At 44.5% G+C, this 26758-nt stretch overlaps 1 protein-coding gene across 3 annotated transcripts in view; it reads right to left on the reverse strand.

The window, feature by feature from the left end:
• The window catches only part of ST3GAL1 (ST3 beta-galactoside alpha-2,3-sialyltransferase 1), a 99741-nt gene that overhangs the window by 38180 nt on the left and 34803 nt on the right, over positions 1-26758 (reverse strand). The window contains exon 1 of one of the 3 annotated variants that reach the window (XM_054635146.2): positions 18137-18232. The exons of the other annotated variants lie outside the window; for them this stretch is intronic. The gene's annotated coding sequence lies outside the window, so the exon portion shown is untranslated. Of the gene's footprint in view, positions 1-18136; positions 18233-26758 lie in introns of those variants that run through there. 3 annotated transcript variants of the gene reach the window in all.

The raw sequence follows: 26758 nt of genomic DNA on the forward strand, positions 1-26758 counted from the left end.
CACTGGTGGAAGCTTTGCTCTGAACCATGTGGGAGCCTGGCTACAGAAAAAACACAGGGTTTCAGTGAAGAAGAAATATTGTCTATTTGTCTGGACTTTTTTAAAGTGCTTTTAGAGAAACAAAGATTAGCATACATCAAAGTGGCACACAAAAAGCTTCCCATAATCCTGAATATGAAAATATGTCAAGAGCTGCATGCAAAATGGATTTCATATATCAGAGCTGCACATACAGCACTCAGCAGGGCATCCTGAACTGCATTAAAAATGGTAATACTGAGGTTTTGGATGCTGATAATTGAATGCTGGAGAAACACACACACAGACATGCACATAACTATGGCATCTTTTCCACTTGTCTTACACTTGGATGGCTGAAACATAAACAGGGAGTCTGCTAAGGTAACCAGCAACACTGAATATTTAAGGCCTTCCTCATTCAAAGAGAAATTCAAAGTATCACTTAGCCATACAGAAATAATTAGCAGAGGAAGCTTCAATTAATTTAGAACTTAATTTTTCAATTCTAAAATGGTATCACTGATTTTGTAAAAGGAGAAATTTTAACACAAGAAAGTGGTGACCAATTCAATATTGCTTTGGTCTTGCTCTCTGCAGTGCTGCCAGCATTCTACCTAGAAATCAAGCAGGGCAGATGCTGTGGAAACATCAGCCTGAATTTATCCTTTTACCTATGACAAAGAGTGGCAGAGAGGAGATCTCGGTCCTTTGGGCTCCTGTTAATTGAGGAGTTTCCTTCCTTTCCTTCTGGGTGGAGAAGCCCCAGCTGCTGACTTTTCCCCAGTAATACTTTCCAGTTAGTGACACATAAGAAAACCAAGAACTTCTTGTGCATCACCAAAGACAAACACCAGTTCTACATGGGCTGGTCAGAAACCTCAGCTTTAGCCTCAGTGTCCTGAAGTGACCATAATTGTGAGAGCTCTTTGTCAGCACAAAACCCACAGCAGGGCAACATCCAAAGCTAAACTCTGTCCTTGGGTTCAAGATCACACCTCCCATTCAAACACTGAGAACAGGATCCCACACTCACTGCAATATTCTTCCCCACCCAAACCATCCCTCCATTTTCAGTGGAACAGGGGAGCTTTCCTTTGGGACTGCAAGGTTTTGTGCATATGACTATTGCAATGAATATGGGATCCTGCTCTCACTCCAATGAAAAATTTCATGGCAACTTTAAAAATGGAGTTTATGAAAATGTCACCACTTGCTCTAGAAATAAAGCTCCTGGAAAGTTTTAATGGGCACACTGTTAAAAACTAACAGTCCCCAGTGACCACAGGCAGTAGAGCCCTGGGATTTTGGGTTTTCTCTTAAATGAGCCACCAATTTGTGTCCAAAAGCTTGCTTTAAAAGTGGCAGCTACAAGATTTTTATTTGTGTTTTGCCTTTATGAAGGAAAGGGAACAGAAACTTTTAATTAAAATCTCTCTAAGATTTGCAAGGAAATGTATATCAAGAAACTCTGGGAAATGCACTGTTCTGCTTGGCTTGGTTTTAAACAGGCTAATACAAGTTTTTCTCTTTTTATACCACGCCTTTCTTGCTCAAAAATAAAAAGTGAATGCTGAAAAATAATGACAGCATCCAAAGGGCAGTCATTCCAAACAGAACTTAGACATTCCCAGAGGAGAATTGACCTATGACTTATGGAGGAGATGCATTGGCTGAAGGGCACCATTGTTTTTAATTTCCTCTAAAATGAGATGTGACTTCCCAGCCCCAGAAGTGTTGTCACACTCAGCTACAGGGGGATGATCCAGTACTTGGTAATTGCTGTTGCTGGGGAGTTTCCATCCTCAGGAGAAGAGAGTGGATACCAGGGGTTGCTGTCCCATGGTGGATTGCTAGATCTTTGTTTGAAAGATGAAATTTCCAAGTTTCCAGTTCCCAGCATCAATGCTGTCAGGGTGTTTCCAAACGTGCAGCTGATGGAAATTGTTCTCATTTTGCAGCCTCCTGTATTTTTTGCTTCTGAATGTCATTGCCCCAGCCCTGGTTGATGTGCATGGCAGATGTGGTGCATCTCTCATCTCCTCAGTGAGGACAGTGCAGAGAGGCAGGGCAGTGAGGCTCACAGTGACTGCACCCACCACATGGAGGCAAAGTGATCCTTCTTTCCTGAGTTTTACAAAGATCTGCAGTCATTGCTGTTCATGGAGCTACCAGCCAGAACTGCAGCCAAGGACAAGACTGCTCACCCCTAGAGCCCCTTGGAGAGGTGCAGCTCCTGGCTGACACCCGAAACTGAGACAGTTTGGCTTCAGTCCTGGACATTTGTTCATAGACTCGTGGGAGGCCCAGCTGGGTGAGGTGCTGAGAGGTTTCCTCCCATGCAAAGCAGTACCAACCAGTCACACATAACCAATAGAGGACTTTTTAACTCCTTCTCCACAAACAACCAGTACAGGAAGTTCTCTTGCCTCTCTTGATTTGTTATCTCCACCAGATCATAAGACAGCAGCAAAAAATGTGTTTCCCCAAACTCTTATTTAACAGTCTTAAAGGACTGAAAGCAGAAACTGAAAGAAGCCCAGCCTGCAGATGAAACACTGTGCTGCCATCCTGTCAGTCCTGAATAAAAACCAAACTCTTTGGGATCACTCAGCATCATCCCCCTGCAGAGTCCATGAGCTGAAGCTGCACCCTGGCTTGCACAGCAGTGCAGGGGGCAAGAATCACAGAATCACACAGGCTGGAAAAGACCTCTGAGATCACAGAGTCCACCAGTTAACCCAGCACCACCAAGTCATCACTAAACCATGTCCCCACGTGCCACATCCATATGTTTGAATATTTTCAGGGATGGTGATTTCCTTACTTCTCTGGGCAGCCTGTTCCAATGCTTGACAGCTTTTGTGGTAAAAAAAAATTTCTTAATATCCAATCTAAACACACCTGTAAACATGGCCTGGCACAGTGTGAGGCTGCTCCTTCTCATTCCATCTCTTGTTACTTGGGTGAGGAGACTGACCCCCACCAGGTTCCCACCTCCTTTCAGGGAGCTTAGAGAAAGTCTCCCCTCAGCCTCCTTTTCTCCAAACCAAATGAACCCAGAAGGAAATGTCCCTGATTTTAGATACAGGCAGCCTGGGAAATCAGCTCAGCCTTATTTACAGGACATGACTCTGTGCTGGGAAAGCTGGGGGAAGTCCTGGGATGCCATGATCCAGGCAGTCCTGGGGGAAGGAGCAGGTGGGGTGGGCAGACTGCACACAGACACCTGTACAGAGCCCACAGAGACAGCAGGGGCCAGGCTGCACTTCAGGGAGGCTGATTTTGCTCTCATGCCCCTACCAAAATGGCTAAAGTGTGTTTCCACAACTTTCCTTCCTCTCCTTCATCCTCACCTTTTTACTTCAAGGTGATGGAAGCAACAGAGGAAGGTAGAGGGAAAGAGGATTTGCCAGGATTAGCAGGGAGCAGGAAGGGGTGGGAGCAGGTTTACTGACCTGCTGACAGGGCTTACTGTGGAATTAACCCCTATATGGGTCATGCTGCTGCCTGCAAGGAGGACAGGAGGCACACAGGGATGTCCAAACTGCTGCTGGTATGAACCAAACCAACCTCCCATTGAGATAAAACCCATCTCCTATGGCAAAGGATAAAAAATGAGAGAGACATTGCCCCTCTTCCTCCCCACAGCTTTCATTAGAGTCATGGAATAGTTTGGGTTCCTTTAAAGGCCATCTAGTCCAAGTGCACTGCAATGAGCAGGGACATCTCCAACAAGATCAGCTTCCTCAGAGCCCCATCCAACCCAACCCTCCATGTTTCCAGGGATGGGGCATCTACAACCTCTCTCAACAACCTGTGCCAGTGTTTCACCACCCTCCTCATAAAAATTTCTTCCTTATATCTTCCTCAGTCTGAATCTAAACACTTTTAGTTTAAAATCATTACCTCTTGTCCCATTCCTACAGGACTACATCCTACAGATATGTTTGGTGCCTTTTCCAACTCAAAAAGTAGGGCTGGGTCTGCAATAGCATCCATGGGGTGAAACATGATTTACAGCTCAACTTGTCTAACACAAGCAGAATAAAAACAGGATTTGATTTCAAAAACAACTTTACAAAACCCATGGAGGTGAGCTGCACATTTGGTATCCAGGCTCCCCAGCACTGTCACAGCACACAGAGCAAATCAAGAAGTTTTTGCAGCCTCACCAGTTCTGCTGGGCAAGAATAAAGCTCCTTCATACCCAGATGCTGTCAGCAAGATCCCCCTGTGCAGGTGAGGTTCCTGTGGGTGATACCTGCCCCAAGCCCACACAGTACAGCCCTGTGAGAGCACAACTCTCCTGTCCCCAGGCTGTCTAGCCCTGGTGTGCAAAGCCTTTGGCTTGACAAGTGCTGCACATTAATTTAATTTGGCCAGACATCTTTGAATGAGTGAAGAAATACCAAGCTAATTAGCAAATGAAAATAGAGCCATCTTCCTGATGAGCAAGCAAAGAAAGAAAAATCCTAATAGTGCTAGACCAAAAAAAAAAAAGAAACCAACAAAAAAACCCAAAAAACAACAAAAAAAAAGGTCAGAATTGAAGTAATAAAATTCAGGTGGCATTTGTGGCTGTGCAATGACAAACAAGGAACAGCCAAAGCACTCACTGCTTCCATTTGTGGTACTCCACACGAGATGTTTGGGGTATGAGTTTCCAGAGATGCTGAGAGCCCACACTTCACTGTTTTCCACAACTTTTGCCATTCAGTGCCCCCAGGCAGGCAGAGCAGAATCCTTCAGGATTGGTCTGCTGTTCCTCAGACTGAACCTCACAGTCCAGCATCATCAGCTTTGCTCTGACAGCATTTCTGGCCACATCCATGCACAGAGATCACAGCCCTCCCAGCTGCCACAGGCTCCCTTACTGTTTATGGAGCTCTTTGGGAAGGTGTCACAGAATGGACTGATCACCTCTGGTTCCATTTCCTCACCCACTCAGGTTCACTTGCTGTGGGAGGAGAACCCCTTGGAGGGGAAGGTGACACAAAACAAGGAGGTTATTCAACTTCCATGGCAACTGTTCATGACAAGCCCTTTTTTTTGGTAATCCTTCCAAATTCCACCACACACAAGATATGCTGGTGCCAGCTCTGCTTTGCAGATGTGGAAGGGGTGAGTGAGCCTGCAGGCATCCATCTTATTCTCACCATTCCAGAGCTTGAGGTAGAAATGTAACATCCATCCCTGGCTCCCAACTCTGCTCCTAACTCCACTTCTTCCCTCTCCCAGAGCTGCTCAGCATTTTGACAGTAAATCATCAGGAATGAGAAGCTGGTGCAGCAGCAGACTCCTTACTTTGCCCTCTGCAGCCCCTTCACACCTCCAACCTGCAGCTTTTTCAGGGCTGTGTTTCAGCCTCTGAACACTTGTTAGGCAGCCATCCCTGCCAGGGGTAAAAATTAGTTTAAGATGGAGCTGGCTGCTGTTCCCCTCACTCTTTGCCAAGTCTGATGCCTCCCTCAGCAGATTTCCTGGCATAGCTGGACTGAAGGAGAAGCACTAGCTGTGCAAAGTCTACTGATAAGGGCCATTTAGTTTACAAATGCATGGGTAGATCTCTTAGCGATAAGCAGGTAGTGGGGGATTCAAGCCATAAAAATGTGCTTCAAGGCTTCTCTTGTCCAGCTCACATCCTTGTGCATGTGATTGTGGCAAGTGGAGCTGAGTTCCATGGACACCCATTGCAGGGGAAGTGCTGATCCCCACGGGCACTGCTGGCAGTGCAAACCTGCAGGCACAGCAGCCACTCCCCATCACAGCAATGGGGTCCCCCTGAGACCCTGGGGGTCTCCCTGAGACCCTGGGGGTCTCCCTGAGACCCTGGGTGCCCCCAGCCCCGGCTGCACAGGGACACTGAGCCCCTCTGCCACTTGCAAAGGCTCTCATTTTGCACTGGTTACAATGGCTCCTGCTGGAGATCTTTCCTATTCCCACACTGACACCAGCAGAGCTGCTAATGTGAATTACTGTCCCCTGTCCCCCACACAATAATTTCCATATATACAAACTCCAGAGTTAAGGGGCTGCATGATGCTTTTTATAACTTTACCACCAACTCAGTTTTTAAGAGCCTTTTCTTCCACTGTTGTGAACAAGATTAGCCTCTGCAATTTGATTGTGCCGCTATGGCAGTAATAAGAAAAAAGTAATTTCTTTTTCGTAAAAAAAAAAAAGAAAAAAAATCAATAATTGGCATTCCTGTGTAAGGTCTCTGACATTAATTATAAATAAATGTTAGACCTACTAAAATAAGAAAGTGAATTTATGGCAGCAGGTTGCATGCTGCTGCTGAAGCCTGTGTGGCTGCTGCGATACAGATGCAAAATATAAAGTCTTGAGGACTGCAGTTTGTATTTTATTGCCTCAGAAAATAAATGTGTAAATAGCAATAAAATGCACAATTATTTAGCACAAAGCCAAAAGACTCCACAGCATTTATAGGCTGATGGATGGCTTGCCTGCCTGCTCTAATTTTCCATAAAACAAGGAAGACAAGGATGGAGGGAAATAAACAATGGCTGCTGTCACTGTGATTAGCTGCAAGGCGCCAGGTGAGAGCAGCTGGTCTCTGGAGAGGGGAACACTGAGCTGCTTCAGCTGCTCTTTGCTGCAGGAACTGAGCCCAGATTGCAGCACTGCCTGGCAAGGGCAGCTGAGCAGGGAGGCAGTTCCCAGGGTCAGGATGTGCCCCATCCCTGGTGCCTCTGGAAAAATGGAGCAGCCACCTGGGGTGGGTGAGGAATTAGTGTCTGCAATGGGAGGAGGGGGTTGTAGGCAGCCCTGCCACAAATTGGCTTCTGGACAAGAAAAAAGACCCTGATAATCTTGGAGGTCTTTTCCAATCTTAATGCCTCTGTGATTCCATGAAAATCTTGCTGGTGCAGAGGTCAGTGGTCAGGTGTCAGGGGCATCACCCATGATGTGATGAAGCAGGGAGAACCTTAAAAAAAACTGGGGGGAAAAAGGTGAAAGTCCTTCAATGTCATCTGTTAAAAAGCAAAGAATGGGGGGCAGCATTTGAAACTCTTTATGGGATAAAGAAAGCTGCAGGCAGGGAGCTACCAGCTGGTTCCCTGGCTGTGATTCCATGACCATGGTGATGCCTACAAAGGAGCCACGGGGCTCCATGCTGGGCCCTGGCTGCAGGAGCTGCTTTGCCTGGCACAGCCACCACACTCATCTGCTGCCTCCACCTGCTTCTATCTAGGAGAGGCCATGCTATTGTCAGCCACCCTATGCAAGAGCATTTCTGAGTGTGACACAGGAATATATTAACAACTCCTTTCTTATTTGTTTTCTTCTAGCTATGGAAGTCCATAGCTAGGCATACAAGCCCAAATTCCACATACTGCCTTTCTCTGGGTCAGAGAAGCCACATGCAGCTATTCACATTTGCAGAAATCCTTTTAGGTCCCTGGGGTTGCAAAGACATGGATCTGGGTGAAATCTTAGTGTGATATGAACAGCAGGTTGCTTATGCAGAGAGCAGTGCTCCTGCAGAGGGTAAAGTAAGTATCCTTGTGATGGTGGAGCAGGTGAATGGAGGTGCTCAAGCTCTTGAGTCACTCCTCATGAGCACCCAAGAAAAGAGCCAGGATGTGCAGTTCCAGCCCATTTCTGAGACAGAAGCCTCAGTCTCATGCTTTCAATGCACACTTGTAATTTTGGAGTTAAATTCTTCCCCTGAACAATCACAGTGCAGAGACTCACTCCCACCACTGGAAATGTGGGGAGCCTCACTGTGCTGGGTTGACCCTGTCTGGATGCCAGGTGCCCACCAAAGCCCCTCTGTCACTGCCCTCCTAAGACAGGGGAGAAGAATATAGTGAAAAACTTGTGGGCTGAGATAAGGACAGGGAGAGATGAGAGATCACTCACCAGTTACCATCACAGGCAAAACAGACTCAACTTGGCAATCAGAACAGGACAATGAGAAATAAAACCAAATCTTAAAACATCTTCCCTCCATTCCTTCCTAATTCTGAGACTCAACTTCACTCCTGATTTCTCTTCCTACCCCACCAGCAGTGCAGGGAGACAGGGAATGTGGGCTGTGCTCAGTTCACACTGTCTCTGCTGCTCCTTCCTCCTCAGGGAGCCAAACCTCCCCAGACTCCTCCAATGTGAGTCCTTCCATGGGCTGCAGGAACTGCCCCAGCGTGGGACCCCTGCACAGGTGCATCCTCCAGGAGCCTGTGACCTCAGGGTGTGCAGAGCTGCTGGTCCCTTACCCTGCCTCCCTCCTCCCTCCTCTGGCTGTTGAGAAGAACTTTTCCCTCTTCTTATGCACCTTATCCCAGAGGCACTACCAACACTGCAGATGGACTCGGTCCTTTTGGAACCAGCTGGCATTGGATCAGCTGGACATGGGGGGAAGCTTCCAGAAGCTTCTCACAGAAGCCACCCCTGTAGTCCCCCCACTGCCAAAACCCTGCCATGCAAACCCAGCAGACTTGCATTCTCAATTACTGGGCTCCCAATTTAGAAATGAAATTCAGTGCCTAAGGAGAGCCAGTGAGAACAGCCCAGAGTGCAGAGGAAGGAGAAATATCAGCTGACAACAGAGATTTTTTTCACTGCTGGACTTGTCAGTGTATTTTGAGCCTGCTCCAACTTCACGCAAAGCCAGCTGAGTCTTTCAAACGATTTCCACCAGCTGTTTTATCCAAAATCCCTTTTTAAAAACAATTAAGGATGAATTTTAGTATTGCTCCTCTTTATAACAGTGGACATTACAAGCAGGATAGCTCCTATATTCAACAGAATCAGGACAAAACTCCCCAAAATAACAGAATAGAGACAAATGCTGTCTATCCACATCAAGTCCACTCACTTCAATGAGAACTCCAGAAGCAGGTCCTGCAAGAAGGGATTACTCTTGCTAGAGGGAGTGTCCTGTGAAGGACTCTTGATGTAACTTGTCAGACCTAGTTCACATCACAAAGCCAACAGAAAAGTTTCAAGTAACACATGGAACATCTTTCATCAATTACCAAGCTCCAATGTGGAATCAAAAGAATGTTAAAGACTGAGTTCTGCCTTTCCTCAAACATTTCTCTGTGTAAGAATAAAAAAATAATCAGTAATCATCAGGATGACTGTCTACTTGGATTTGGAAGCAGATAATGAATAGTACATCCGTTTTTCACTTATTAATAAAACTAAGCTTGTTGCATAAGATCTGCTTATTTTTGGAAAGCAGCCCTTTCTACCTGTCCCAACAGCACATTACTGTGTTGGCAAGAAGCACGAACTTTTAAGTGAATAAGAGAATTTCTTCAGTTTGAACTCACTTGCCAAATATTTTGTCTTCAAAGTCTGGGTCACCCATTACAAGAGTTTTTGAAGGAGGAAGTTCCCTTGACCAGCTTTGCCATAGATTCCATTTCATTTGTCTGTGTGTGATGCCTGCAGTTTATTTATCTCAAAATGATTACAAAAAAAAAATTTGGTAAAGACTCTTCTGCCAGATTGCTCTCAAGAGTGCTGAGAAGACACATCTCCTTCCACCTATCTTTGCTCAGGACAAAACCTGTTGCTCCAAACCCAGGGCTAGACACAGAAAATGGTCTATGATGGCTTTCATCCCATGCCTGTGATGGTTGTGCTCCATGGGGCTGAAGGATTGATCCTGAACCCTGCAGAGGATAAACACCCCCGAATAGCCTGGCTGGGACTGAGCCCTAGGAGATGTCATACCTGCCCCACAAACAGATCTGCAACAGCTGAGGACTTCTCTGCACTGCTCTGTGCTGGCTCTTAATAACTGGATAGACTGGAGGTACAGCCTGAATACTCAGCCCTACTGTGGCTGTCACCCAGTGTTTATATTCCTCAGTCCAAGTCTCATAAAAAGCCCAATGTTGGTCTTGGAAAGATAAATCAGTATTTCAGTATTTACTCTTGCTTCCATGAGGTGCTATCAGTCACATCCAATATCTGTTTTATAGTGCTTCTCTTTTCCTTTGCCTTTTCACTGTACAAAACTCAGAGCTGGGGGAAGGAACACCAGCCTGTGTCTGAATGCAAACAATTACAAGGTGTGAGAGTCCAGGGTGGTGTGTGGGACCTGTATCTGTTTCTGTATCTCTGAATGGAGTTCTCAGGGGTTTATGAAGACAACAAAGACTTGGGATGTCTTAGCCCTGCTGTGGTCACAAAGCTGAAAAAGGAGAAGACCAAAAGCATTTACCTTTCCAACTCTGCTTAGTCTAATTTGGTCCTTGCAAGGGATAGTCAACACTGCACAAATACAGTAGAAAAACAAATTAGTTGGCACTTTAAATGGCTCCTAAAGTCCCTCCACAGCCATGCAATGTGCTGTCATCACTACAAGCCAGGCACCAGATGCCTTTATTTCCTTTATTTTTAATTGCACTGAAGAGATACTGGTCTCAGGGAGGGCTTTGCCCAAAGGCAAGACTGATCACAGCCCCTTCCCAGGCAAGGGCTGTTCTGAGATATCATTTTCCCATGCACTGAAAAATGCTCCTAGCTCAAAAATTCATGGCATGGGTTCAAATGTCTCCTAGAAGCTCTTTCAACCACAGCCACAAATATGGTTTCACTCTTCAAATCCTGCATTGGCAGCAAAATCAAAGCTTTGCCACTGCTTGGCCATTCCAGTTTGGAATCAAATTTTTTAGCCAAGATTTCTCCAGTCAACCAAATTCCCACTAGTCATCAATCACAGCAGCCTGCTCAGATGAAGGTGAAAACACTGAATTTGTCTACAGCAAAGTAACCCCCTGATTTTGGTGGTCTTGTGGCTTTTCCTCAAAGGTAAATTTCTTCACATGAATCATTCCACAGAACCCCTCTGTCTTCCAGGTTGCTATTGAACTATCCAGGAGGCAGCATTTAAATGCAAGAAGGTAAAACAACAGTATTGACTGTCCTTTGTCTGGGTTTATTTAATTCTCTAAAGCAAACAGTTTGTGTGAATTGCAGTAATAAAGTCGTCCTGCACATTTGCTTATAGATGGTCACCAGGGAGAGCAAATGCACCTGTACTCAGCAATAAATGTTTGACTCTGTGTTGCACAGCAATTATTCAAAATGAGAGGGACTATTGGATCCAAGGCTGCTGCCCTTTAGGACTCAGCCTGTCAAGCTGCATAGCTCTGTACTTTTTATCCAAGTGGATTTCATCTCCACAAAATTATTACTGGGTGATATTCCAGTCTTTCAGTCCAAGCTGCACCAAGCTTGCAAAACATTTGACTACCAGACTGCCTTTTCTTTGCTATAAGGGGCATTGCTTTTTTTATTATTATCATTTTTTATCAAAATCCCATGGCATATGAAAGGAGCAAAATTTAAAATGCATGGGTGGTTTATTCCGAGAGGACAGAGAAAGGCAGAGATTTCAACTGAATCATGCCTAAAATTGCTTCATCCCTGGCTTTAAAAATGCCATAGCTTTAGTCATCAAGAGGAAGTTATGATGCTGGCATATATTTATTTTCTCATGGTTTTTTGTACTTACTTCAGAAATTTATCAGGAATGTGGTTTTCTGTCTTCTTAAATTAAACAAGGAGCCATTAATGTATTTTACAAATACATCCTTCTGTAGATACTTTCTTGACATTTATTACATATCTAGACTTGCACTTGATGTACTTTCACATATTGCTCAGCAAAGAGAAGTGCAGCAAAATTCCACAGAGCTTAAAGTGCTTGCAGAGATGTGAACCAAGTTCTCCTCAAAGTAAGATTTAATCAAACAGTGCCCCCCCAACCATGACCAGATGATCAGTCACCATGGCTTTGAGCAATATCTTGGGATGTCTGAGCTTACACACAATTACAGATCACTTAATCACCAAACTTAATCAAGATAATAATTAGGCACTGCATCCTGTTTAATGCACAAGGATGTGAACTCTCCAGCTCCTGCTGCCAGATCAGACCTGAACACAGGAATGGGGGTAAAGAATCAGCAAAATCAACAAACCATATCCATAATTATAGAAGAAAAGCTAAACTAAGCTTGCCAAATCCTTAAGAAATGCAGTTTTTTGTGCCAGCTGAAAACCCAAGCCTACATGATTCCTTCAACAACCTATTTCTTCAGAAGACCAACTTATTATTTTGCATTTGACCAGGCTTGAGAGATAAAGCTGAGGGTCCTGGCACAGTAGGTGTTCAGCTGGTGCTTAGTAAGCACTTTCTGCTCAGATAAACCCTGCTCTGCAGAAGGGATGAGGGGGAAAAGGAAAAGCTCCATTAAGTGACTTTTTGAAGGTCAAAAAGCAGAATAGAAATCTGTCAGTCTTCTCAGCCACTGTACTACACTGCCTCTTGCAACAGCTTTGTAGGTCCAAGAAAACAGTTACAAGACTCTGCAGTTAATACATTTTTTGAAGCACCTCATATTAACTGTAAGCTAAGCAAAGTCACTTTCTGGGATAGATTCTATTAAGAAGATTTTTCCCTATTTTCCTCCAACTTCAAAGTGCCATGTGAGTCTCCTTGTTAGAGCCCAGTGACATCCACACATCCCTGAGCTGGAGAACAGCTGCAGCAGCAATGCATCTATAAACATTAAAAAGCCCAGAAACATGAAGGCTTGCAAGAAATAATGGAGGGCTGTAGAAAATTGGCTAGATGACCCAGTAGGCCACATCTATTTCTAAATTCCACAAGCCCTCTGTGTTAAAAATAGGATGAAAAGTTTTGGTTTTTTTTTTTTTCTTTTAAACCAGTGGGGATATTGGCTAACACTTTCTATTCAAAAAGTGAGTAAGTTTCAATAAGGGCCAGCAGGAAACCAACCCCAGAGAGTGATGGGAAAGTAAAATCCTTTCTTTACATACTTAAAAAATGAGACTTAAAAAAATAAGACTTAAAAAATAATAAAATAAAAGTAGAACTGAATGATGGTTACATTTTAATCTTCAGAGCTGCTGTTAGCTGCAATAAATCCCTTTTGTAAAATTGGTGTCTTGAGCAGCAAATTCTTATCAAGAGTGTTATTATCAGCCACTGTGGGACTGTGAACAAGAATTCTCACTGTATTTTAATGGCTGCTGGCCATATCCATCAAAAAGGGGACTCTAACACACATACAGTTATCATTGTTCAAATTTTAATGGATATATGGTATTCCCATTCATGATTCAAGTGACATTCAGATGCAGTTTCAGTCAAAGCTGCCTCTTCATAAATGTTATTAGCCACAAATGTGCCTTTAATAAAATATTACACTGTGCAAAAATAAAGCATTGTACTGATAATCAAAGGAAAATCAATGGCAGGAACTAAAATCCACAGCAATACAGCCTGAACTCCTTAGTCAGTCAAAAACCTCTTTGATTTTAATGACCAGTTTCTCAGAACCAGCACAGGAATGCAGGATCAGGCCCACTGGGCACACACAGGACACAAAAAAACAACTTCTCCAAACTCTTGTGGCTTCCATGCAGAGTGCTACCTGATTATTTGAGTCAGAAGGGGTCCATCTGTGCTCAGTCTGACCACAGCTCAACAGTACTGTTTGCAAATCCAATACACATGGACACCTTTACATTCATTATCCAACTGCTTGGACAGCACACCTCAGAAAACCCTCTGGAAATGAGTGTTGTACATGGTTCAGGGCCATTAAGGGTCTGCCCTTCTGGTGAGTGCTCATTTTTGGGTTTTTCTTTATTAACTTGTGTGTTGAGGTATCTTAAGTTTGGCACTGAGAACTGAAACATCCTAAATTTCATCAGGTTGCACATGCTGGCCCCAGACTCAAGCCAGGAAACATCTGTTTGTTTTCTCTACATTAATACCAGCTCAACAAGACACAAGCACACACCTAACTTTGTAACCACAGGATCATTCCCCACTCCCTTAAACAGTTCAGATACCAATGCTCTGCTGAATCAGTTTTACAAAAACCCAGTAACACTGAGTAATAACAAACCCTGAGACTGAGCTCTGCAGCCAGGAGGCTGGAGCACTCTGCTGGGATCTCAAACACAGCGTCCCCACTAATGCCACAGGGCTGTCCCCACTGCCCTGCATCCCACCCAGCTCCAGGCCCTCAGCCACACCCTCTTGCTCCTCTCTGTCTGGGAATTAGATGTATTTCTACATAGAAGCCATCTATTTTGCAAGATATATCTGGGGTTTCCCTGCCCTGCCCTTCTAACTGTGCATGTGAGATGGAAATATTGCCAGCAGCAAGGCTGGGTGTCTGAAGCAGGAGGGACTGGAGCAGAGGTGGTTTATTTTCCAGAGCAGAAGGCTCTTCTTCTGCAGCAACTTTGCATGAAATTGGATTTATTTCTACCAGGATGAAAGAACAAAACACTTCAGTGGAGTTGGGAACCTACCCCCACTGAGTATAGACAGAACGTGCAGAAGAGGAAGGTAAAACCAGATCCTGCTAAACCTGGTCAGTTTAGATGGAACTCTGGACTCTGCTCAGGAGAAGAGTCAGAGAGACAAGAAGAAGAGGATGCCTGACTGCAAACTTGGGCATCTAAGCCCTCCTGGTCAGTAGCCCTCTTCCCACACTGACACCTAAACTCTGCAGAGACTTTGTCATAAAAGAAACAAAACCAAAGTAGTAGCAGTGGTAATGTTCTCAGAGAACCTGGTGTGATGTCCCTGCACCTCTAGAGAGTGAGCCCTGTACCTCATGGCTGCATACAGCAGGCACCCAAAAATCACTCATTTCCCTCCCTCTGCCTGTGCTTCCTCAGGGCTCCCACACTGGACATGTTGTGCCCAACACACAGGGACAGGATGGGCTTTTGCAGAAAGGCGGTTTTGTTGAGAGGAAGACTGAAGGACATCCTCCCTTCCCACCTCTGAGGGCTCTGCTCAGGCTTACACCTGAAGGATTAATAATCTATGACCTGAAAGAAGACAGTCAGCACTGGCTGCTATTTTTTTGGAGAGGAGGAAGAACTTGGGAGGTATTTTTGGGTGAAGGTTTGAGCTGAAGGATCAGGAGCACAAAACAGGCACTCTCCTTGTAGCCTGAGGAAGGCCTTCAAACAGGTGTGACTTCATGCACGTGGAGGATCTGGCCTTGACTGGTGTACAATACATAAGTTACCTTAATGGCTCAAGAAAAAGGACCAAAACAATCTCCTAACATCAGCTAATTCAACAGCTTTAGGAGAAGGATCATCAGCATCAAGAAAGACATGCCCAGGGAGAGATGCTCAAAGACAATATACAGTTTTATCAGAGTAAATCTGGATTAATCCCAACTGGTATGCACACTCATCCTAAAGAAGCACACCAGTTTTTCTATATATCAATAATATTTTTTTTTCCCCCTACAATTTGGGTAATCCTTTCAGATATCCACCATTTGATCCTGAAGATTCAATTTCATAAAGAAGTTTCAATGGGAAGTTGTTATCCCTCCAGCCTGGGTGGAATCTGTCACTGTTGTTGTTTTAGAAGGTGACCATAAAAAGACATCTCACCCAGGCTACAAAAACCAGCATTCTAATCTTGACACTCTTCCCCTATGCAGGGTTATTTCCATGGAACCAGGAGGGAAGAAGTTCCCTCTTCACTGCTGCTCCTCACTTAAGAGTTAAAACACTTTCCAAATCCTACATTTTTAAGCAAGGTGATTCCTCAGAGCCTTGTCTAGATTTAAAAATGAAAATTAAAGCATTATTAAGGGGCTAAGGGTCAGGCATATACACAGGCAACTATTTGGCAATGACTCCACCTGGAACAAAGAGATTCTAAAATAAATTTTTTAATGAGAAGGATGGAGAAAAGCCAAGCAGAAGTTGCAGAGGACACCTCATTAAAGAAATTGATAAGCCCAAGTCAGGTCAATCTGTTTAAGTAACTCAATGGCTTCAATCAGACTGGAATATATCTGTTTAATTTGCCTTCAGAAAAGCAGCAGCACAGTGGGAGTGGAGGAGGAGACCTCGCAGGGAGCCATCAGTGCTCTGTTAAAGTTGGTAATTTTGCAGAAAGTTGCATTTGTGGTTTACTCACTTGGAAGAGAGACATCTCACATGAAATGAGCTGAAGGAGCTGGAGGCAGTGAGAGCAGCACTCTCAGCACAGGGGGACAGGACTGTGGGACCTCCCATGCTCAGCCACAGCCCGCACGGGGCACCACCAAAAGAGCCAATCTGGCAAACACAAACACTCAATTTAAGGCATGAGCCAGAGCCTGGCTTATTTTTACACCTTTGCAGCACTGAGAGAGTTTCAGCAGGAAAGAGGAACTGATTTTCTGCCGGAACAAAGAGCTCAAAATATGGTTCTCATTTTGAAATTCAAGCTCGGGGGCCCTGAAAGGGAAAATGAATTCTTGCAGTTCACTGTAAGGACTGTGCTGTGAACCAAGCAGCACTGTCTGGTCTCTGTCAGGATGTCTGCCCTGACTCTGCTCGTGTGCTGATCAGAGTTATCACTCACTCCAGGATTTCCATGATGCTGAGAGCAGCCCAGCCACCAGCATGCCTGGCTGGAAACTGCCACAGCCAAACAGCATCTTGGTAATGAATGCTGCTTCCAGGGCACTGCATCAGCTACACCTACTAAAACTGCTACTAAACCTAAAACTGCTGCTAAACTCAGGCACCTCATCTGCAGGTACCTGGGTGACCTCACTGGTGAGACTTTGGGGCTTATTTCATCACTGAGCAGAAGAATAATGTCTTTAAGTAATTGCATGGTTTGATAATAGGTAAATAAGAACCTTGACTCAATAAAAAAATTAAAATAAACCCAGTGCTGCTTTTATTGGGCAGATCTCAGCAGCAATACCATGGGAGGTTTTGTCGTGCTTGGACTTAATCTGCCTTTTAGAGATGATGTAGAAGCAATTATGGTAATGATTAAGAGGCAAACACAGCGCAAACGGAGTCCCTGTCACCCAGTCTGCAAGCAAGCATTAAACTTTATAATGTATGACTGTACACGGTAATGAATAATCTCTCAGAGGCTTTTGTTCCTTGCAGCTCTATTCTGAGGGGTTTGGTGCAGTCCCAAATATTAAACACCCCTCAGTAGGCCCTCAGGAACCATGAGGTTTTGAATTCTTTGAATAGACCTTCTGGTCTCAGCACTGAGAATCACACTTCAATGCTTATTCTGCTAATAGGAAAGTTTGAAAAAAATATTAAAATATGAAGGGAGAGATTCCCACATTGCCACCCAACCTGAAAAGGAGGCATTTTAGTGAAACACCATTAAGATGACCATGACAACATCATTAATCTTATCAACACAGCAATAACCCACAAGACTAAAACCTGCAGCATCAAAGTGAAACCCGTTTATCTGGAACTGAGCAGATTATATTTTAGCCTGGAAAAAGGTACTACATCCCAATTGAAGGTTCTCCTGATTTTCCAAAAGGGGACATGTTAGGCACATACTTCACCAGGGATGTGGGGATCCCAGGGGTCCCAGCCATTTAATGCACTACTCATGACAAACAATCAGAGTGGCTTGGGGTGGAAGGACATTTAAAGATCACGCAGTTCCAGCCCCCTGCTATGAGCAGGGACACTTTCCACTAGACCAGGTTGTTCTAAGCCTCATCCAACCTAGCCTTGAACACACACCAAGGCACAACAAGGACCCTCTAGCAACCCACCACACACCAAATGGTTCCCCTTTGGGAGGAAAGGAGCTACACAGGTTGGGGACATGAAGATTTTAGCCAGGATTTTGGATGGATGATTACTACAGACCATTAAGCTGCTCTCCTCTGGCTGGATTTATTGTTGACTCAACAAAGAAACACAGCAGGGGTTGGGTACCTGCCAGGGCTGTGCAAAGTTGAGCCAAATTTATTTAAAAAAAGGAAAAGCCAGTGTAAAATAGGAAGGAAGCAATAGACACTTGCTTCTTCTTGCACCTGCAAGACCAAAGCTAACTCCCCTCTCAATGGGAAAACTGCAAGTGCAGAAGCCAGAAGCTTGTGAGAAATACACCCCACCCCCCTCCTTGCCACCAGGAATATTCCCAGTGGATGTTTAAAAATCCCCTCTCCACCACACACTTCACTTCCCAAAGTTGAGCACATTTTGCTTCACCTTCTCCTAGCAACTTGCAGTTCCTTTTCTAGGGGGTGTGACGGGCAAAGCAATGAGAAGGGGAAAAAAAACAAACCTGCCAAATGCCCCTGTCCCCAGGGCAGCCAGCTCGGAGCAAGTGCACACGGCGGGAAGCACGGGAGCCTCAGGAGTGCTGAGAGATGGATGATCTGGATCTGCAGAGAGCTTAGGTCTGTCAAATGACTTCTGCAGGCTTTGTGCCAGGACGAAGCAGAATGAAACAGAGATAATCCTCTGAAAGAATGCCCCATACAGCAGGGGAACAGCCAGATGCTTCCTGTGTATGATATTTCAGGGTGGCATAAGATACAGATCACGACAGAGGTTCAGCAAGGTCAGCAGCAGCAGGTCAGAGGGGGAAAAAAAGATTTAAAAAATTGGAATACAACAAAGCAAAAGCAGAACTACAGGGCAAGTGCTTTGTTCTGGGAAGTTGTGACACCCTGAGCTCTGGCACTGAGAAAGGGCACTCAGAGCACCAGAGAGGCACCTCAGAGCAAAGCTGCATGTGGGTGGATGGTAATTTGGGAGGTTCTGCAAAGTCAAATATTCATAAAAGGTTCAGAAAAAAACATACAAATAAGGAAAGCATCATTCCGAAACAGACTTAGTACTCCCCAAACTGGAATGCAACTTTTGATGCAAAAGCTTCCAGAGTTAGAAAAAAAATGAAATACATAAAATAAAATAAAATAAAATAAAATAAAATAAAATAAAATAAAATAAAATAAAATAAAATAAAATAAAATAATTGACATGCTAAAATGGCATACAGTAGAGGTTTCTTTGTTGTTTTTTTTCCTGGAAGCATCTGAAAATCTAAGGATCATCCATAACAGTTATGTTAGACCTCAAAAGAACTGCCCACAACTTAGTTTTGTTTCTTTTTAACACACTTCCTTAAGTATCTAAAATTAAGTATTTAAGAAAATAGTGCCTCTAGCAGACGTCTGGGCTTTCTGTGGTCAGATTTTCCACCTATATCATGTGCTATTTAACACAAAAATCATGCGCTATTTAGCAACATCTTTCCTTGTATTCAAGTATTTTGGTGCCTCAGGGGATTTTAGATCACATCATAACTAAGGCTATAGCTGCCCAGCTAGTGACAAATAATCAGAATATTATGAGTTGAACACACAGAGAGACAGACAGCAGAGTGTTGAGAGCCAGAGGTGTGATGCAGAATTACAATATAAAATCTTCTGAAAGTGAATCGTGTTTTCACATCCCTCAGCTGCATTTGCAAAGCATTGCTCCTTTTACTCCTCTATGACTGACCAGTATTTTTGGCTTTATTCTTTTACATACTTAGCTGTTAACAGAGAAGAGAAATAATGCTTCTCTACTGAACAAATTTTACTTCTGCATCCCCTCATCCCTTCCTGAGAAAAGCCAACAAAAAGCACACTTTTGCAATGACAGTGAACGTGTGTAAGAGCAATGGGCTATCAAATAAAAGACAAATGTGTTATAATATCAACACTGACTTGCATGCACAGCAGAGCTGTCCTGCTGGAAAAGGAACTTATGAATCCTCTGCTACAAACCATCAGAAAAGTGCATTTGAGCAGTGTGAACGAAAGGGAATTGCCAGTGAAATTACAGCTGTTCAGATGGTTGTACAGGACAAATTCCATCCTCAGGTTATCACCAGCAGCTGGTGTTCCAAAAGACCACCAGAACATTATGAAAGGCTCTTTCAGACAGGAAGAGCCATTTCCTCCTTACCCCTGTGGAGGCAGCAGTACAGCCCAAACATGAGACACAGCACCTGGTGTATCAGAAACCCTGCCCCTGGTTTACTCAAAACTACAGCACAGTGCAAGTTTCAGGGCCAACGAGACTAATGAAGCATCACCACTCCACTGGAACTTAAATGTTGCAATTCTTTCATTTGAGAAAAAAAAGAACACCCTAACATTTGCCCTGTGCAGAGGGCTCACAGCATCCTTTCAATCAGGGGGCATGGCAAAGTAATAAACACTTGAGAAAGTTGTTTCCTCATATGGAAAAAAAAAAACCAGTTTGAAAAGGGTTCACTCACTGCACATGTGGGCACTTGGGATGGGGTCAGTCTGGATCATCTATCCATGGTTGTGTACAGGGGGTGTAGGCAGCAGGAAGGCACCAACCAGCTTTCAGCTGAGCCATGGATATAAGCACAATTCAGTATTTGGGTTTTGACTCTGTTTCATGTGTTCAGGTTTTATGGAAAAGAGTCTGGGTCCTCGGGTCTGCAGGACACATCTCAGTCAACCAGGCCAGTGATTTTTTTTTTTCTTCCTACAGAAAGAGGAGCAGATCCTGTTCATTTTGGACCATAAGGAAGCTTCTTCATCTCTTCCACTTTTGTCTAAAAGGAACACCTACATGTAAGATATGTTTCAGAACATACACACACACACACATATATATATATATATATATGTTTTTATATATATATATATGTTTTTAGTTGGTTTGGGTTCTTTTAATGACATAAAAGAAACAAGGCAGCATGGCCCTCACTGACTTTCATTAAGATGCAGACAACTCAGTGCTGTTTGGGCTCTGAAAGTCTCACACCAGGTTACTGGATGGGCACTACCTTGGTGCTCCAGTTCTCCACAGAAGGAGGTAACCACAGACCCAGCATCAGCTCCCTCCCCAGCCTCTGCCCTCTGGCCCTTGCATCCCCAGCTAAGAGGTTAATAGGATCTCACTCCCAGCTGTGCTGGGGCAGGACCCAGCTGATCTCACGTCACACCTCAATGCCCCAGCAAGTCATCAAGGCTTCTTGAACTGTCAGCACAGAGGAAGTCCCACCTCCAGGGCCTATTTTTCCAATGCCTCCTTTAAATGAGACAAGTTACATGTTAAAGTACCTATTTCTCATTGTGACCCATAAAAGGAGGAGAGATTACCAGGTCTGACAGCAGCACATGCTTTGCAGATGCTTGTACTCTGTCAGATGTACCCAACATCTGCACTCTGGAGTATCTGCACTCTAAGGAAGCTCTAGCACATGAAAACTCTCCTTGTTCCATAAGGAATATGAGTTGTTTTCGTCCTAGGGTGACGTTATGATGCTCGTATCCCCATTCCTGTGTTCTGTTTATGCTGGATATTATGTTCTGTGCCTTCCAGAGTGGCTCTGAAAAGTGAAGTTTTGAGTTTTGTTTTGTTATCAGCCTGCTCACTCCCCCACAGTCGGTGGGACACAGACGGGGCAGTACGTAGCGCTGCTTTTGCTTTTTGCTCTTGCTTTCGCTTTTGCTCTTGCTCCTGCTTTTTGCTCTTGCTTTTTGCTTCTGCTTGTTGGTTAGTTTAGCTAGGCAGTCTGAATTTCCCTGGACTGTCTTTCTTGCCTTTTTCTTGGAGCCACTCAAGCCTGCTCCAGACTGGGACCTGGGAACACCAAGAGTTTGAACCTCGTGGCTGCAGCAGCTGCCCCAGCACCAGAGGGGCTGATAACAAAGCGACCACCCCCAAGAGAGACTTTCTGAATTTGTCATCTTTTTCAGAGCAGTGAAAGAGTGTTGCCATCTGGTATTGTTCATTCTGTGTGCTGGGGGTGCTGTGCCTGTTAATAAACAGGTTCTTTCCACTTCTCTCCGAGGAATCCTTCCCAAACCCTTTGGGGGGAAGGGGCCGTGTGGGTTTGCTTTCTGGAGGGGCTCCCTTTGGAGGTTTTCTCCCAAATTTGCCCTAAACTGGGACAACCTTGTACCATGCCTGTCCTCCATGCACCCACTGCTTTTCATTTCATAAGGAGAGCAGTCTTCTTCTGATTGAGAGAAACTGCTGTATTCTAAAAAGAAAATGAAGATCCAATTCCCTCCGAGACTCATTCCCACAAGATTGTTTTTACATTATGGGGTTGCAGCAGGGTATTATTCCCAGTACTGATCCTGCCAGTGGCTCTGTCAGCCAGCAGTGGGGAGAAGGGGCAGAAGGAGTGGGAGTCTTGTCCATGAGAGCCACCCATGTGCCCACACAGCTCTGGAGCAAGATGGAGAAACCAAGCCCTACCCTCAGTGCTGAAAGGCAGGGCTTCTCACCAAACACGAGCATGGTGTTCCTTCCTATCTTCCTCATCCCACATGTTTTTGCTCTCCACTTTGCTTCTTAAGGAAATAAGTCCCAGAAGCCAGGTGTTTTTCCTAGCTGTTTGTTTTCCTGTTTTCTTTGATCACTGGCTCCAATTGACAGCTCTCTTGTCCCTTTCTGTCCTCACCATCAGCCCAGGACACCCAGGACAGTGCTCTGAGCAGCCTTGCCTGAAAAGCCACAGAAATGAAGAATAAAGACATGTCTGGGAACAAAATGTACTGGAGCTGGAATGTTCAGGAAGCCCTGAAAACCTAAAACCACCTTCCCTGGCATGGGTACAATTGTCACATTTCAATCCCCCTTCCCAGCACGGGGACCAAGAGGAGAGAGAGATAAAACAGTGACAGGCTCCATCCTGCCAGAGAAGAGGAATGCCATGGTGGCAGCTCCCTCCACTCTCCATCACTGCATGACAAGCACAGTGGGAGGAGAACATCTCTCAGTGGTCACCAGAGTCCCTGCAGACTGTACAGCACCTCAGCTGATGGACCTGCCTGGGCAGCAGAAATTCCTCATGGATTTTCCATGATTTCCACCAAGGGATTTTCTGCTTAAAAGGGTGACACCTTTGCAGTTACTTTGGGCCTGGCAGCTCTCCAAGCTCCCATCCCATAGGGCCCTGCTGTGCACCTGGGTTGATTCACTCCTGCACCTGATTCACTCTGCACCCTTCTCTGCTCAAGGGTCATCATGGCTGGGTCTCACCTCTGCTTTCCTGGCAGGCAGGCAGCAGCATCCCACTTGGATAACACCTTCAACAGTGTCCCACATCTTTGCCATGTTGATAGCAAATCCTGCTGAGGGACATCTACTCTCAGCACGCTGTCAATCACTGCTGTAACCATGTCTGCTATGTACCAAGATTCATCACAGAATGGCTTGGGGTGGAAGGGACCTTTGAGATCTTCTTGTTTCCAGGGAACCTTCCATTAGAGTGAGTTAGTCACAGCCCCACCCAACCTGGCCTTGAACTCTTCCAGGAATGTGAAGAATTCCACAGCTTCTCTGGGCAGCCTGTTCCAGTGTCTCACTGCCCTCTCAGCAAATGAGCCACTCATTCTTCTCATCCAGTACATTAAAGGCTACAGGGTTGCAATTTGCAAAACCTAAACCATTCAGTAAAAATTCCATCTAAACCTGCCTCTGTTTTTCTTTCCTGTACATCAGAAGGCAAGACAAGTGCTCTATTTCTCTTGTTGCAGACTGGGACCTCTCAGTGTAGACCTAGCTGGTTTTTATTATTCCCACATGCAGCAAAGCTCCCCTTCCCATTGTTACCCTCTGACACACTGTCACTGCAGGGGCAAAAAGGATGGAGAAGAAGGTAATGACACAAAACACAAGGTTTTAACCTGAAGTTTCTTCCTGTTTGGCTGTCTGAGGCTACTTGAAATATGAATCCAGTTCTGCTGTTTAAAACAGGAATTACCCAAGTGACTCACATCTTGCTGAGAGAGAGACCACTGGCTTTTTCATCATGTGCCAGTGCTCAGGGCATGCCACTTGTCCCTGCTTACAGCAAGAACCCAATTCCTGCAATTTATTCCTGAGTCTGCTGTGGATTGTGTGGCTTTGGGAAAATTGCAATGAAAACTGGAAAACTCGACAATTTTAAACTGATGCTTACATTCTCAACAGCCTCTTCCTGTACAGATTGTTTAAGCTCCAATGCTGAAGCTGAGATTTCAAACTTGTGCTTATATTGTGAGTTTCATTCACATAGTCATTAGCAGCATTAAATTGGGGGAGAATCTGCTATGAAACTTAATCAGCTGGTGCCATGAAAAAGTGCTGGCATGGCTGTTTGATGCTATGATAGAGGCTGGTACTCCAAACCAGGAGAGAGAAGAGCTTTTCAAGTTCTGCTCATTATTGCTTTGCAATGACACAGGAAACAGCAAGGGTTTTAATCGCTAAATAATTTTTCATTCAGGGATCTGGGAAACAATCTAGAGGATATAGAAGTTGCTTTGTTTTGTTTTCTCCATTAAATGCTTCATTAAAGTACTGCTCATTTAATAACAAGCTTGGGAAGAAAAAAAAAGGAAATAAGTGATGTGTTTTTATGCAAAACCAAGACTGTGACACCTCTTTGCTCTTGTTGTGCTACAAACAAGCTTGCTTGAGTTGCAGGAGACTTGGCTTTGCATAAGAATGTTTCACAGAACAAGTGGGAAAAACAATTTTAAAACACAAGGGAAAAATTAAGAGGGAAAACACAAGATAAGATGGCCAGATGAGCAGTTAAAGACTCCAACACCTTGATCTCAGCACATCAAATAGAATGCATCTACTTACATGCAGCCTGTGCCCTCTTCCTAAAAATACACTGCCTCCTTGGTGCAGATATTTGATTTCAGATCAAAGCATTCTCAAAGGTTGTTTTTTTTTCTTCTTCCAGCCACTTCCTCCAGTAACCCTCACTGCTCCAAACACCCCTTGATGCTCTGAATACAGGGCAGCACTTGGGATTCAAGTTTCAGGGCTGTACATCATCATGACTGATGAGACTTCAGCAAAAAGACTGTGCAATGAAAATTTCAGGAAAAGGGAGGATTAACTTCGGTGTGATACCACAAACCAGTCTTCATTTTGGAGTAATTAAGCCCAGCAGCTACAAGCCTGGCTACACTCAGGGCTGCTACAGGTACCCTGCAGCAGTGAGAGCTGCAAGCTCTGTGACTAACACAGATTTATGGAGGGACTCTGCCCAGCAATCCCAGAAGTGAGAGCATTACTGCAACCCAGAGCAGTGGTGGGTGCTCCACACCTGGAAACATTCAAGGTCAGCACAGAGAGGGCTCTGAGCAACCTGATCTAGTGGAAGGTGTCCCTGCACCTTGCAGGGGGTGGGACTAGATGATTTCTAAAGGTCCTTTCCAACACAACTCATTCTGTGGTTCTGGGATTCTTCTCCCCTGCCTGCCTATCCCCAGGGTCAGAGGCAGAGTGTGATGCTTGTAGGTCAGAGGAGCAGCAAATACAAGAAGCACCCAAAGAAGCCACACTGGCCATTCAGGCAAAACGAGGTGAAGTCCTGGCCATGGTAAATTTGGTAAAAGCTGCAGGCAGAGGAAGGAACTCAAGAGCCTGATTTGCTGTGGCTGGGTTATTTTAAGCATAGTAGAAAATGCATCGATGATCCTTGGTTTAATAATTGAGAGCATCAAACTAAAACTTCAGGCCAAATTATGTTCTCATTTTAGTTCATTTAGATCTGTGAAAATGAATTGAATTACTCAAGATCTTCATCGATGTAATAAACCTGGTCATTTTGGCACTGCAGTCCATGGGTACTCATTACAGCAGCTAAACCACAGCCTTGCTCCAGATGGCTTCTCTCTACAACACAGCATTCATCCAAGGCACTCCAAAAACTAATCACCCACTGATCATATCCCTTCAATTAAAAATTACTCAATATTTCCAATTGCTGGCATCCATTTTAGAAATAACAGAAAATTACAAAGTGCTTGGCCAGTAATATGCAGCTTTTCCTACACTGCAGAAATGTCAGCTAAGCAACATTAACCAGTTCAGCAAGGCAGTAGATTTTATATCTGCTTTGTGGTGTATTTTAAAATTTCTCCGCCTTTACATCTGCTGTGACAACAGACTTTGTGGGACCAGCTGAGAACAGAGACAAACAGGGAAAAATGTCTCTTACCCTATAGCAGATATATAGATGGAGAGAATTTTTAGAGAATTTGATTCAATCAAACAACAAAAGCTTCAAAGGAAGGCTCAGTATCACTCTTTTTCACTGAAGAGGACCCAGGTTGATGCACACATTGCTGCAGAGACAGGATTGAAGGAAGGGAGAATTTTGCTGAAGAGTGGGAATTGACCAGTTCTCATTCCTCCAGTAAATCCCACATTTGCTTCCATGGCCCTTCCTCTGGCTTATATCAGGTAAATATAGAAAAGTGGAGAGATGTGGACCTGAGATGATGATGATGACTATTTTATGGAAAACAGAAAAATGCAGAGATCTCAACAAAGAGTTTTCTGGGTTACTCATATGAACTATGGACACAAAGCCAACTGGGTTTTTTTATTCTAATGCCAACTCCTCAGAGCATTGCTCACCAGCTATTTCAGCTTGAATCAATGAAGTCTCACCTCCAGGAATAGTCATTAGTTCCTCCAGTCTCTGCTGATAAGACAGGCAGGGCTTACATCAGCCATGGCTAACAACTTGGAGTGACTAGCAACAAAACTAAATACACCTTTGAGGAAGAAGCAGACTTTCTTACTTATTGCAAGGAAAATTAAGGGTACTTTCCAGACAAATGACTGTGCATGTCAAATTTGGTTCAATATATTTAATGTCATAACCATGCTCTCAGGTTGGAAAGGAAAAAGCAGCTCAGCTCCAGAGCAGGAGCAGATGTTTGCATGGGATGACTGAACCAGGGTGAGCAAATTCTTCCTCTACTGAGCCTTGTTGATAAGTGAGCCAGAGGTTCAGTGTTTTTTCCATTGTGCTGGGTGAATGATGGGATGTAGGCATTCTACAGTCCATAAAGACAGCACCCTCCACACTCATCTAACTACTGTAGTCTAAAGCTTGGAGCATCTC

The sequence above is a fragment of the Agelaius phoeniceus genome, chromosome 1 (assembly GCF_051311805.1).
Source record: "Agelaius phoeniceus isolate bAgePho1 chromosome 1, bAgePho1.hap1, whole genome shotgun sequence".
In the NCBI taxonomy this organism is placed as follows: Eukaryota; Metazoa; Chordata; class Aves; order Passeriformes; family Icteridae; genus Agelaius; species Agelaius phoeniceus.